Source organism: Dendroctonus ponderosae, unplaced genomic scaffold, assembly GCF_020466585.1.
Source record: "Dendroctonus ponderosae isolate FM_Combo_2020 unplaced genomic scaffold, Dpon_F_20191213v2 Dpon_F_20191213_5, whole genome shotgun sequence".
In the NCBI taxonomy this organism is placed as follows: Eukaryota; Metazoa; Arthropoda; class Insecta; order Coleoptera; family Curculionidae; genus Dendroctonus; species Dendroctonus ponderosae.
Window position 1 is genome coordinate 12,842,523 of NW_026018715.1, and position 15,556 is coordinate 12,858,078.

General features: G+C 36.0%; 1 protein-coding gene across 1 annotated transcript in view; it reads left to right on the forward strand.

Annotated features, from left to right (window-relative positions):
* Positions 1-328: 328 nt before the first annotated feature.
* The window catches only part of LOC125504598, a gene marked incomplete at its 3' end in the record, with an annotated part of 39,797 nt that continues 24,569 nt past the window's right edge, over positions 329-15,556 (forward strand). Inside the window, 1 exon segment of the mRNA XM_048666825.1 lies at positions 329-474.

The window sequence follows — 15,556 nt, forward strand, 5'->3', positions numbered from 1 at the left end:
AGGCTACAGACATTCTCATTAAGATTCGATGATTATGGCCGGGAAGTTAATGGAAAACCTTCCCCAGATTGAGTAAAAGCGAAATGATAAATTATAGCTGATGGGACGATCTGGATCGAGCTGGACCCAACAGTGAATAAAAGAAGACGTTTGCCGAAATTAATCGACAAATTATGCCCACAAATCAAGGAATTTCGGTACTGAAATATTTCGTTGGATTCTTGTGTGTGTGAGTTTTGGGTTTGGGGAAGACGCGAAGCGCAGAAGTTGCTGCTGAAGCGGTTTTCCGACTGGTAAAACTGGAAAGGTCGGGTAGTTGACGCGACGAGCGCATATTTTGTCGATGGAGAAGAGAAACCGGGCGGATTTTCAGATCGGGAAACTTTCACGTACTTTGCGCGTAATTAGTGCGGTGTGAAACGCGCGTTAATTTGTTACCCTGTTGATGATGGCTTCAGACTTTTAACTCGATTGGTAAGAATTTGGCGTATTTTTTTATTGTTCTCATTGCCATTGAGGTAAACACTTCACTTGTCCTGATACCGGTTTCCAAATGTGCAACTTGACTCAATTGATTTTTACCTACTACTTTCTAATTAAGCTGAAAATACGATGTTTGTTTATTAATAAGTGAGAACAATTTGCAAAAAATTCTCATTCCTGCATTAACAGTTTGGTGTGTTTTTTTGCGGTTTTGTTTCAAAAATAACGTTTGCTATTTTTGTTCAATTACTCTTAAATTTAGAGATTTGGCAAAATTTTGATTCAGCTGAGTAAACATTCGAGCGATTTTCAAATGGTATGCATGGAATAACACTTTTATTTGCATTAGAATTGAATAAAGATTATTCGATTAGCTTGAAAGCGTCTGAGAGTGAAAAAATGTTTGCAGTAAATTCTTCGGCATAAGCTCCAAAGCAATGAGAATTTTGCACTAATTTCAATATAGATGGAAGGTCTGGAAGACGTAGCGGAAATTTCCGAAATTGATGCCCAAATTAGGAACTTATGAGCGGAAAATTGGAATTTACTGTAGCGAATTAGTGATTTATGGGAACATTCGGAACTCTAATAAGCCATTGTGAGGATCTTAAGGTAAATTCGAAAATCCTTTCCGTTGTTTTGAAATATTCAATGAGTACGCGGATCAAGCCATTTAAAGACACGTTTTATGGAAAGTTAAATCCTGCATTTTAATCATGATAATTAGATGGATGTACAGGGTGGTCTGTATCTAAAGTGACAAAAAATATTGGGGTTCACTACTTTTGGGCAAAATTCGAAAATTCCAGAAAATCCGTTGAGCCATAAATCTCTAGTTTTTATTGCGAGCTGGAGCGTCAATTTGCATACTTTTGATACAAAACATTCTTTTAGAAATCATTCTGGTTTTCACCAAAAAGACAAAAATTTTAAATTATTGCGAATTTTCAAAACCGCTCGTTTTCGTTGGCTCGTATTTAGATGACCGGATAAGTTAGAAAGGTCTAGTCTTGAAGTAGTCAGAAATTGTGTACATTTTTATAATAAAAAATCATTTTCCAAAGTTCCTAGTTTTTAAGCAAAAAGTGAAACTTTAAGATTGATGCGAGCTTTCAGAATCGTTCCTATTTCTTGGCTCGTATTTATCGAGAACCCGTTGAGCCACAAAGCTCTAGTTTTATTACGAGATAGACCGTTAAATTGCAAACTTTTAAATCGTTGTAAAAATGTTTCTAGTTTTGAGGCAAAATGAGTAAATTAACGATGAATGTGAGTTTTCGGAACCGCTCTTATTCGTTGGCTCGTTTTTAGAGAACACTTAGAGCAATATCGTTTTCGCTTTTATTCTAAGATAGAGCACTAAATTGCCTACGTTTTTTTATATACTAAACAGCATTTTCGAAAGTTTGGCTATTTTTCAACCAAACACGAAAATTCACAATTATTGCAAATATTCAGAACCGCTCTTATTTGTTCGCTCTTCTTTAGACAATCGGTTGAGTCAAGAAAATCTAGTTTTTCTTACGAGATAGAGCGTTAAATTGTTTACTTTTACATACCACAAATTACGTCAGAAATGGTTTTAGTTCTCACGGAAAATGCCAAAATTTAAATTTATTGCAAATTTTCAGAACCGCTTTTAATCGTTGGTTCGTATTTAGATAACCCGATGAGCTAGAAAACTCTTCTTTGTATTACTACATAGCGCGTTAAATTGCGTACATTTTTATAACAAATACTATGCTAGAAATATTTCCAGTTTTTACACAAGATGCGAAAATTCACAATGCATGTGAGTTTTCAGAACTGCTCCTGTTCGTTGGCTAGCATTTGGAGCACGAGTTTGTTACAAAGCTCTGACTTTTATTGCTTTTATTGCAGATAGAGCGATGAATTACGTCATTTTCTTATAACAAACATCACCTACGATTGTTTCCTATTTTTGAACCAAATGCGAAATTTCTAAATTTTTGCGACTTTGCAGTACCGTTCTTATTTGTTAGCTCGTCTATAGATAACCGGTTGATCTAGAAAACTCTAGTTTTGATTACGAGACAGAGCGATAAATTGTGCGCTTTCATATATCAAACATCCCCTTAGAAATGGTTCTAGTTTTCATGCAAAATGCCAAAGCTCAAGACTAACGTGAGTCTTCCGAACGCTCTTGCTCGTTGGCTCGTATTTACAGAACTCGTTGAGCCACAAAGCTCAACAATTTTTTCACATTAAATGAGCCGATCCATAGCAGTTAATTGAAAAAAGTAAATTTATAATTCTGATTGAAATTTGCATCCAGAATAGAGCTTTTCCCTAAACCCTTGCTGTGTGCTTGCTCTTTGTTTCGCAAAAAGTCCAGCCGACAGCTTTCAAATTTTAGCGCTTAATATCGAGCTACCATACATTATTAAGCTTACAAAGAAACTTTGAAATTAACTCTATAAAAAGCCTCAGCATATTGTTAAATTTCTGGGCGACAATATATATAGGTGCTAATTGAAACTTAGTTTCTGATGCCTTTGAAATTGCTCAGTCGGGGTTTTAAAATTGACCGTTTTGTATCACGAATTTTCGGAATGTAGTTGGCGGTTTATAAAAGGCCTTTTAGGGTTTACAGTGTATTTTATCAACATCAAGCTTCTGCAACCAAAACTTGTTTTTAGGGAAAGTAATTGGAGTCTACCGATCTAATTTGGAACTTCAGAGGAAATTAAAAACTTCCATGTCCAGTGCGCCTGATGATTGGACGATGTCTTTTGCTGATTAAGTCGGAAATTGCTTTCAGTGTTCGACCAGGACGTTAGAGAATATGCAAACAATTAGAACAGCAGGATATTAGTTCCACGATTGATTGAATTTGTCGATTAGTGCCAAATTTTTCAAACATTTTACTGGACAAAATTGTTGCATCCTCTTGACTCTCAGCAAATTTCAACTCGCAAAGTGCAAGTCCCATCGCATATTTACGGCAAACGCAAATTACGACCTAATTAAAATTAAATGCAAATTTGTTTCCTAAACTCAGGACCAAAGTAAAGTTGCTATCAAGCACCACTGCTGCAGATTTGGGTTACCTAAGTTTTCTCGTTAGAGGATTTTCATTCTCAAAGAGCTTTGCAGTCCAGAAATGCAACTTCACGCTGTATCTTAAAGCGCAACTTTACTATGTAAGTTGAATATTTTCCCCGAATTCTTTGATTTATTTATTGCAAGCGCCAGCAACATGAAACAAAAACGATTTGAATTTAAATCCAGTTTCGAATCGGGAGCTTTTGCATTTCAAACTGCCTTAATCTTTGCTGAACGCCCGTCTAAACTTCAGCCATTTTGCATAACCAGATCATTTCATAAGAATTATTTAGTTTCGAGTTCGTAACAGGGCTGCTGAAGGCCGAGGAACAAAGTTGTGTGCATTATAAGCCGGAATTAAGTTGACAACTAAAGGATCATTTATTTGCTGTTTTTGCAAGTTTAATCGAATGTAACCATTAATAAGAGCTTTGTTTTCGAGTTCTTCATACTTTAGCAATCCAAAGGGTTTGCCATTTATCCTGTAAACGTTCAAGTGCTACTAACAAGCCGTATAGTAAATACATAAATCGTCGCAGCAATGCTAAGATAATAGAGTTCTGTGTAATGCTCAGTTGCTTAGTTAAGTAGCAGGGCGTCTGTCTGTTAATTTATAGCAGTGCTGTTCTGTTTAATTGTGCCAATCTCAATGAAATTAAATTTCCCATCGAAGGCCTTTACACCCAATTTGGCCCAACTTTTGCTTAAATACTCTTGTCCTCCTGATTTGTGTTTGCGACTCATCTATGATGTCTAACTAATTAATACTATGTTACGAGTTATACTATGAATTTTAGAGTGAATAATCGGTGAATATCAACAAGGACAATTTTCTCTTAAATTGCAATTACTTAATTAGCAACTGCAGCTGGGAATATTTCCTTAAGAGTTGGTTCATGAAAGGAATAAACTAGGAAAACCTTCTCAAGAAGCACAGCTGTGCATTTCAGTTAATTAAAATGTAGATTATTCATTGGGGCAAGGGGAAGTAGTTCAAATTTTTGCATACGGGATGCTGAAAATTGAGGAAATACTTTTAATCTGCTAATTCTAGTTTCAAGGTTTGTTTAAAACGAATTGAATTAATACAGTTTTATTTTCTGAAACAAAACAAACATTTTTATTACTCAGARCGCAAGCAAGTGGARTTTGAAAATTTTGATTGATGATGATTGATTTGCATGTTTGGTTAACCGCACAGAGGCCGAGAGTTTCATAAACATMRTCCAAACCCGAAATTTTTGCCAGCTGCGCTCTTTCATTCAAAAATTCGCCTCTTCCAAACRAAAGCAAGMAGCAACTCRACATTTCTGCCCTSCTTAGAAGGYACTTGGCCCTAAAGATGCTGAAAATTTCATTAAAATCCTAAAGCATTTCGATTTTTGCCAGCTTGGTGATTCTGGATCTTAAAAYTACTAATTATGTTGTCTGTGGTCAACAGCGCCCCTTCTTTTAAAAATTCGCATATTTGTAGCAAAAGCGTTTGGGAATTTAAAATTTCCTGTMTRWTTAAACAACGTTTGTCCCTTGCATTGGGGGAAGTTTCGTAGAAATCRCCAACAATTCCGATTTTCACCAGCTTATCAAATATCACTCCAGTAATCAATCTGTTTACTAAACTGCGCTCTCCCACTTGCACTAAAAAGCAATTCACACTTTTGGTAATTTTCAAAATACGCTTTTATCCAAATATGGTGAAAGTGTGATTAAAATCTCCCAAAATCCTGCTTTTTCGCGTCTCGAARTGMATRTTTGACCAACTGTTCTGGCTGATTAAAAAAAATCGCCATTAAAAAAAAATGTTTAGAGGAGCCTTGGGCMTAAATAGCTGGAGCGTTTCATAAAAATTTCCCTRAATCCTGATTTTTTYAGCTTAGTAAGTATGTCTTCAGTGTAGTGTGTAGTCTTAGTGTCTTCAAATTAATTATTCTATTTGATTTTGTTTAGTTGGCGCTCTTTCATTTAAAAATTCGTATTTTGCAAACCCAAACGAGAAGTAATTTCAAATTGTTTTCGTCTGTAGAAGACACTGAACGCTACAGATTCTGAAACGGTTATAAATTGCCTCAAATCCTCACTTTTGCCAGCTTAATAAATATCGGTTTCAAAATATGTTGGCACTCAAAAAATCACCCACGTCAGAACTAAACTCGTTCCACGACGGTCTGAAAGCCCTAAAAACTCGCCAGTTTCATGCCTAGAGACATTTACGTATTTTTCAGAGTTCTAAAAAAATCTTTTCTAATGCCGAACCTTTTCGTCGCTCTCACGTAATCAGGCAAATATCAGGAATACTTCAACATTTTCACACCTTCTCGTGTTACCACGTCTCAGTCAATAAACTTCCTGGGAAAAGGGGATTTACTGCCTCTGAATTTTTAGTAGTGTCTGTAAAACTCGTAATTTCCCGCTGTCATTTTCGAACTTTCCCAAAAGTTCAGATTCGATTTGGAGAAGATTATGGAATATTATGCATGGCTGAGCACCATAAAACAAAATATGGAAACTTTGTGTAATAATCAGAGTCGTTGCACCGATTTGAAATTGATTGAGGATTTGGAATTTTCTTTTCTTCCATTCCAAATGGCCAAACAATCATAAAATACATTTCGATCCTTTCAATTTTATTATGTTGGGACTAAGATATTGAATAGTTGCGTAGTTCTCAACGAATAAAACCCGCCGTTGATTCGAATCAATTGATAAAGTGGAAGTTCGGTTTTGCAACTTTTCGAAAAACTTCGGGTTAGATGGACTGTTTTATAATGGCAGAAAAGTTTGCGGCCTCACAACTCCTACATTTCGTGTATAGGCAACCCTTATCGAGGAGTCAAATTGACTGAAGTTTGTTTCAATTTTTCCGCCTGTTTAGCATTTTCAAACATCAGTTGTTAACACCGTCAACTTTATGCTTTCATATGAACCAAATAACATCTGCCTAGTTGATCAAATTTTCAAATTTTGCTTAATTTATTTAGCCTGTAATTATTTGCTCGGATCTCACTTTTAAATCCTCAAAAGTTCCAACAGAAAGCCGCCTTGCTAGGGATTAAAAAATTTGATTTTCTCCTTGTCAGTCTTCTGGATAAATAAATTTAAATATTAATGAAAGCGGCCCATTTATCACAAAACCTCAACAAATATTTTCGCAATTAAACACTGAAAAGTATTACCTTTTCCCCTTATTTTTTCGCGGCGAAAATTAATTATTTAAGGTTCGCTTTGTGTTAAAAGCTTTCTAATTTATGGCCGCTAATTTCGCGAAATTTGCGCCAACTTGAAGCTCGGTTTTATCAATTATTCCTTCGTCAACATCCAATTGGAAAAAATTCCTTGTTCAATATTTACCATTGTTTTCAAGGCGCGCCTACGTTTTCCGTGATTTCCCTCGATGTTAAAAATCTGCCTTTGAACGCCCACCTGCTTTACCTATGCTTGAAGCACTTGAGGAACTAGCTGTAGGTTTTACCCCTATTTTTGAAGGGTTAAATATTATCAAAATCCCTAAGAACGAAAGTTGCTATAAAACGCAACTTTTCGATACACGCAAAACTCGACCGCAGTTAGTCAATATGAAACATCCGCTGCAAAGTTCTTTTATTGCTCTTTTATCTGCAATATTGCACGGGTGAAGTTTAGTTGCAACGTTTTGAACTTTCCACTTTTTTAATCATTTTTGTCGGACATTGGAAGCTACTTAACCTGGCGAACTCGACGGTAAAATCTGCGATTTTCAAGTTAGCGTGTCACCTGGGAGCGAATTTAATTAAATTACTTCCAAACTGCTGAAATGACACTTTTCACTCAGACAATAATTAAGAGTGGCGAGATTTTTAAAACTTTATAATTTTATTTAGCAAGGAAAACTCAATTTGGTTTGCTCAAGTTTTATGTGAAACAGTACATTAAGGGGCGGGGGTTTATGTGATGAATGGAAAACTTTGTGGCCATGTCAATCAGTTCATCAAGTGAACGTTGAGAGTTTATGGTAAAAGTTTCAGTTAGATTGATCCCCTTTCAGAGTTTCCATAGTTTTTGGCGTCACCATTCTTTCATAGCCGCCATAACCCTTAGCGGGTCAAATTGGATAAAATTGTTGATTTATTTTTCTAAAGAGACAAACGCTGCTTGGTTGCACCCATTCATAATTCAACTTCCGGAAAACCATTAGAAGCACAGTGCCGTCCACGTAATAGCGGATAGAATAAATTTCATTAGAAAAATATCAATCCTCAAGCCTTTTTCTTCGAGTGGAATAAATTATCTCATGTTCCACTTTGTTTTCACAGCTTCTTAATTTAATTCCGCCAACGTGGCAAGTTTTTGCAAAGTTGTGCAATATTTTATGAATTATTCGCGACAACTTTTGAAATATTTATGAGACAAGTTCGCATTATTGTGCTGTTTGGACCAGCCTCAATTTCTAACAGTTGCATTAAATGCACGGTTTTGCATATTATGGTGCAAAACCAGAAGAAATCGTTGATAATCGGCCGGAATGTTGCGAGCAGTTGACAAAACATACAGTTTTGAAGATTTATTCGCATTATGTGCCTGGTAAATGTAAAAAGTGGTGATAAATGCAGCAGCATATATTTTTGCAGTAAAATAAATCGCGTAAAGATAGAATTCAGAAGCACATTCTCACATCAATTGCGGAAACAAAACTACAGCTTCGGATAGGATTTCCAGATGTATAGATTCCATTATTTATTGTAGCAAAATACAATCCCGGAAAAATGTTCACTTGGAACTAGGTGATAGAAAACGTGAGCGTGATATTCATTTTGTTCTACGTCTATATGGAAAATCAATTGGGGGGAAACTAGGCGGTGAAAACCGTTGTGATTTATTGCCCCAAGTTTCCTTTCATATCTGCAGAGAACACATTAAGTGTTTCGCAATTACGCAAGTTTTTGCACACGGGAACATTTTGCGACGATTTTATCATGTCAAACCAACTGCAATTACTTTGTTCTTCATATGAAAAGCTGTTATTTGAAGCCATATTTAACGGGATAAACAAACCATTAAATCACTGCGGCATTTAACCAATCAAAATTTCCACTGGAACGCACATAAATCTCATTCTAAGCAAATATTCATCAGCCACAAATTTGATTACCGCAGTTCCACTTTTTAATCATAAAAAACTCTGGTTCAATTGCATACACAAATGATTGAAAGTCGCATGAAAATAATGGGGATTTTTGGTTAATTTCAGTGGAGGAATTCAAGGGATTTAAGTTTTTCTAATGAAGCTTTGGTCAATATTTGAATGTTTAATGAGGAGTAGAAATCACTGCAGTAGACCTTCCATGTTACTAACTAACAATTGGGTCTGAAACTTGCTAGTTTCAGCATTAAATAAGAAAACTGGTGTTATTAAAGCCAATGTGGGAGAAAAAACTGCAACTTTCCATGATTCTGGCAAGCTTTGAATATTACGAACCGTTATTTTCCTGGAACGGTATTCGGGGTTGTAAGAAATAGACGAACGGAAGCCACGGAATGATGATCATTTTATTTTATCTCTGAGCCATATAATGGGCGCAAAGAGCGTAAAATGTCCTTTTCTGCTACATTAGAGTCTAGTTCGTTCTTACAGCATCAATAAGGTAAACTAAATATTATAAATGAGCGTTCGTATGTTCTAACTTTTGTTTGTCTAGTTTGTACATTTAAAGTTGCTTCGAATCGGGACCAATTTGGTTAGATAAAATTGCTTGTGGGACCGCGACCGATTCATATTTGCTGGACGTAAAAATCGGAGTTTATAGTCGAAAAATTCGGGCAGTAAATTTGCCCCCTTTAACGCGAAAAATATCAGAAATCTTCAGTAAATAAACATACATCAAAACCATTATTCCCAGTTGCAATTTAAACTGGTCGCAGCCAGAATGATTTGTTGATGTAGTTTTTCGCAATACTAAATACCCTTTCGGCTTAGTGTCTCGTTCTGTTTTTAAACAATTTATTGAAGATGAAATAGTGAAAGGTCAACATTGTGATGACCCGATTTGCTTGCGATGGCAAATTTGTGCCTTTATTGCGAAAATTTCAACAACCTTTGATATTTGAAGAACAATGTCAATAATACATTGCAGGACGAAAGCACACAGGCAAATACGCCAATTTGAGCTCTTTGCCGCAAACCGATATAAAACACCATCGGGCCATTTAGTGCCGATATTGGCTCAAATCGAACCGGCCATTTCGAGCTGTTGGTCATGATTGGAATTATTTACAAAATATGGTCGATGTCTTTGTGTTCACATTGATAATATAAAGAAACTGATGAGTTTTTGTGTGTTTTCGCCGCTGTCGATAGGAACTTGCTTCGATGGTTTCCGTGACGTGAATGGCTACCATCCTCAGACGTATGTTTGCATCGGATGCAAAAATACAAAAAAGAGCGTAGTAGAGTAAATCAATGACAATCTATGGCTATTTTTATGTAACTCTTGGCATCTTTAGGGACAGATGTTCTCTAAAGGTGGTGAAAATTTCTAATTGCTGTTTGCTTTGGTTAGGAAGACTCGATTTTTTAAAGTAGAAAGTGTAGTTGGATGAAAACATATATTTTGATGCCGTTATTCACTAAGCTGGAAAGAATGACAATCTGTTGCCATTTTTATGAAACTTTTAGCCTCTTTAGAGTCAGATGTTTTATAGAGAGGGTAAAAATTTCAAATTGCTGTTTGTTTCAATTAGGAAGATTCGATTTTTTACAGTAGAAGATGCAGTTGGGTGAAATCATATATTTCGGGACCGCTATTTACTAAGCTGGTAAAAATCAGAATTTGAAGCAATTTTTGTCAGCCGCCTTTGAGCACCGTTAGACGCAGAAGTTCTCTAAAGATCGTGAAAATTTCAAATTGTTGGTTGCATCAGTTTCGAAGGTGTCATTTTTTACAGAAGAGACTGCAGTTGTTTGAAAACATATTTTGACCACCCTTTCCTAAACTGCAAAAAATCCCGCGGTTTTTAGACGAGAGCTGAGTATAAGTGTCCACCATGAAACCGATAATTACTGATTTTGAAATCCACATTCACTCCTCGGCTGGCAAAAATCAGGATTTTTTACGATTTTTATGAAAATTTCTGCGTCTGTAGGGTGAAGGGTGCTCTAAACATGGTAAAAAATTCAAAATTCAGCTTGGTTAAGTATGGGAGACGCGAATTTTTAAATGAGAAAGTTGATAGTACGATCACGTTGATCGATCAGTCCATTATTGGACTGATCGAAGCCACGAAAAAAAAATTCGGATCGCAGGCGATTTTTATGAAACTTCCAGGGTTTTTTGGGTAAAGTGTCTTCTAAATGCAGCGAAAATTTAAAATTGCTCCTTTTTTTAATTTGGCAGTGGCCATCTTTTGAAGCAGAGAACAGATGGATAAAATCATATATTTCAAGGCCGAGATATACAAAGTCGACAAAAATCGGCATTTGCGACTATTTTCCATCAAAGTTTGACCATCTTTAGGGTCAGGTATCTTTAAAGATGGTTAAAAATTCAAAAAGCTATTTATTTTATCGTGAAAAGTGCGAATATTTTAAGAGGAGAGGGCACTTGAGTAAACTGATCCATTATTGCGCGGTATTTTCTACGCTCGAAAAAATCAAGATTGTGGGGATTTCTATGAAACTTCTCACATTTTAGGGTTAAGCCTTTTCTATACACTCGAAAAATTTGAAGTTGCTACGTGGTTTTGTGTAGAACATACGATTTTTTATGTGAGAGAGCGCGGTTGACTGAAAACATCTATTATTAAAAAATCAATTTGCAATGAAATTTTCATGAAACTTTCGACATTTTTTGGCTCCGTTTAAGTAGAAACGTGGTCAAAATTTTCAGTTGCTACTTGCTGTCGTTTGCAAGACACTAATTTTATGTAAGACTGAGAATGCAGTTAGATGAACGTATTCATAATCGAACTAATCTCTACTTAGCTAGGAAAAATTAGTATTTGAAGCAATTTTTGTAAAACTTCTGACATTTTTAGCGCCAAGCGTGTTCTAAAGATGGTGAAAGTTTCAAGTGACTGCTTGCTTTAGTTTGGAAGTCGCGCTTTTTTAAAGGACACACCGCAATTGGGAAATTGCCTCGGATTTAGACTGAACATTTTAAACAAAAATTCCCATAAATATTTGGCAATTTCATGAACACACAGCGGCAATTTAACGTCTTCCACTATATCATAACTTTAATCCAGTTTCGCAAAGAATTGCCATCAAAAGCTCCAAGCAAATTCCGCCCTAACTTTTTTCGTTGTCCAGTTGAACAATTCCGGACTAATATGACATTTTATAAAAAGCACATGCTGAAAAAAGTGCGGGACAATGAGGAAATGTTCGCAAACATTTCGTACCAACAACAAACCTTTTCTTGGCTGAAATTTATATGGTCCAGTTTTTGTTGTCGGAGCTTCGGCGATTTATTGCCACAATCAAGCTCGCCGTTTTTTCCTTTTTTATATATATAAAATTTATGACAGCTCCCAGATTAATTCTATATTTTATGTGGCACATGTGGCATTTTTAGAGCAAATGTTGTCATTCTGTGCATATTTATTTAATAGTAAAGGACATTTGTCAGCTACTCATTTCCTCAGTTCAACTTTATCGCTCCGATATCAAGAGCGGAGTTTGTTATACGTTTAGAGTTACAAATTATCCAAGTTTGAATTCCTTCAATGATTTTGAATCTCCTTTGTCCAAATCTTGCCTAGATTGAGCACAAGACCAGTAAAACTTACGGGCAGTTCTGTAGTCCATTGCATCAACATGATGTAGTTGTTTTAGCTAAGGGAGCGCATTTCCTAAGTAAATTAATCTCCTTTAGTGGTGGATAAGGCAATGGAGTTACGCCTTGGGTGCAAAGATCATGATCCCGCATCTCTGTTGTTGACTTGGCCCCAAATTAGATCTAAGCCAACTTGTGATAACACAGCCGGTGAATCAAGCCAGAAAAATTTATCTGTGAGATAACTTTGAACGAAACCCCCCCATTAAATCAGAAGTTCAAGTGGGTAACACTCAGGATTTATAAAGACCACAATCTGCACAATCCGTTTTAAAACGCGGGTAAACGCAAAGACTTTAACAGAAGTCATTTCCCGAGCAGACTCTATTGCGCTTTTAAAAGGAGTTATGTAGTTCAAGATTATTCGTCTGTTGGTTTTTTTGGACTAAATTGAAAGGAATTTGTTGATTTTCTGCGAAGGATTCGCGTTTGTTTTTCAACCTCCAGAGAAACTATGGAAAGGCTTTAAAATATATGGCGAATATTGTCTAATGAATCTTTTATCAAATTAGGTAAGATAAGCCTGTTAGATTTTTAGGAGGATGGAATTTTATTGCACGAATGGTTAAGTATAGAATTTAAAAATCGATTAATCACTTGCATTCCAAACACCTCATTTTAATACCAAAAAGCTTTAAAACAACGTGTTTAAAAGTGCCTACATTTTGATTCTTCCACCTTTTCGACTCACTTGGAAACATTAACAATACGCGGTGAGCTAAAAGCTTCATCTCTTAATGCTATTTGAGGCAAAAGGGACGTCTATTGAATTAGGGGTGATCCATTTGGTAGGAATTACCGAATGTCATCCAGTCGACATAAATATTTAAAAAGCACTCCCCCATTCGAAACATTCCATCAATAAACCATAAAACCGTAAGCACTTTAGCTGGGTGAAAGACACTAATAGGCTTTTCCAAGAAAGTCCATTTCAAAATGTAAATTGTTCGCCACATTTCACCAAAGAGAACTTTCCATCTGGACAAATTGAAGGCATCCGTGTGATCGATGGGGGCAATTTGTTACCACCACTCAAATGTTTCACCAAGTGATATTAAATAGTGCGCGTTATTACTTAAATGGACATTGAGAAGTTGGAGTTTTAATTAGTCGGATAGTTTTGCGACCATTTCTTTAACGGAAACTTGTGCGGATTAGAGTTTCACTAAGCAGCTATACGGGGCTACGCCCCCAGACCAGTTAGAGGATTGATTAATTTTTTTAAAACTTTTAGCTTCACAAACAAACGACCAAAACGTAAAGGAATCCATGTGACAACTCAGTTTGTAAATTGAATTGTCGAGTAGCGTTTCCATTTGAGCTTCTCGAGTTTCGACTTGGAACTAAAAGAATTTTCCTGTTTATAAACAAGATCGGGTAATATATATTTTCGTTCGTTCCTTATTGGAGGCTTCCGAATTTTCTCATCCTATTTCCGATCCAATTTCGATTTCTTTTAGTCAAATGCGCTACGTTCTTTGTTAATGTTTGCAGGATATTACGGCAACTATTTAAGGAAACTGAAGGATTTCCCAAGCTGCCGCTTCCCCGCTGAGCATCAAGATGGATTTTCGCTGCTAGTTTGAGCATTTTTTCAGCAAATTTAACTTCACCCACGACTTTAATACCCGAAAATGGGTCATATCAAATTAACATAAGCCTTGTGTCCGCCGCCTTAATATTTTAAATCCTTTTGTCAGCAGAAAAATATTGTTTTTTCACGTTGTTATCATCACGTAGCGCTTTGACGAATTAGGCGAGCATCTTTAATATTCATTAGGAACCTCAAGCAAAATGAATGTGAAATAAAACGAGTGAACATTGCTTGCGTGTTTCCCAGTTGAACTTGTGGCTTTATTCCTGTGTAAAGGACCTCAAATATTAATCAATCGATTCTTTGAAATCTAGAATAAAATTTTTACGCCGTGCTCAAGCCTCAGTAGCATATTAATATTTCTAGGGGGTTCTGAGTTCAGGATTTGCCAGTAACACTAATCACATATTCGGCGCCTAAATCCAATTTCCAGATCGTATGCGCCGCCATTTCATCCTGCCATTAGAGCTTTCTCTATTATTGCATATAGATAATTTTGCTCTAGATCCATCCAGTCAGCATATTTAGCGCGTTTTATTTAACTGCATTCAATAATCTTGTTCCGTTTCGAATTGGGCGATTTAATGTTCATTCCAGGTTAATTCAGCACGCATTATCCATAGACTGTCTGTATGAAAAAAGTTGGTATAAATTCTGGGGAATTCTATTTTTATTTATTCAGGTCTTCAAACTATTTTCCTGCAAAATCGCTCAACATGCAAACTATTCAATCAAACAAGGTGAATGAATATTGCGAGCATTTCCGTAAGTGCATATAAGTAGGTTTGGAATGTATTCGGAATACGTAAATTCCTCGAGAGACATAGATAATGCGATGTATGTCTACACACTCATATTAGGAACGGGTATGTACTTGAAAGATATGTCACCGAAACTTGCAACTCAGTTTGCATAAATCTTGGATTAAGGTGCCTGCATATCTGGATTTCAACTTTGTGTATGGAATCGTGTGCATCGGCTGAATTAAATTGCTCAAGCTCGGATGCTTTCTGTGGTTTAGCCCGAAATCTACATCGATTTGGCGATGGTAACTAATGGGAAATTAAACCTAATTGAAACTTTCGGTGCCATTAGGACGCAATTTTTCAAATTCAATTTGGAAGATTTAGACGCGGTCTACAGCCGAAGTTCTGCTCATTGAAGTTACCGACTTTTTGTCATGATAATTTTTTAGTAATTCAGGTTTAATGTGCTAATAACTGTTTGCCAATATTTTCTAAACAAAAAAGTTTGATAAGCTAGTTTCTCTAAGATTAGCGGTTTTCCAGATATTTGCAATTAAAAAATTCGGTGCGAGACATTTAATCTCATAGGTACTGGTTGATTTTAATGGACGTTGTTTTGCCGAACTTTCCTCAAAAGCCAATTATTTTTCGGCTGGTTAAGTTGATTCACTGTTGTGCTCAGGAACTTTTTTTGGATCATTAAACTATTTTTGGATCATTAAACTATTTTTGGCCCCTCTTGTACCATCTATAAAAACACAGTTTTTTTCCAAAAATAAAGTTTGGTAAGCTAGTTTCTCTAAGATTAGCGGTTTTCCAGATATTTGCAATTAAAAAATTCGGTGCGAGACATTTAATCT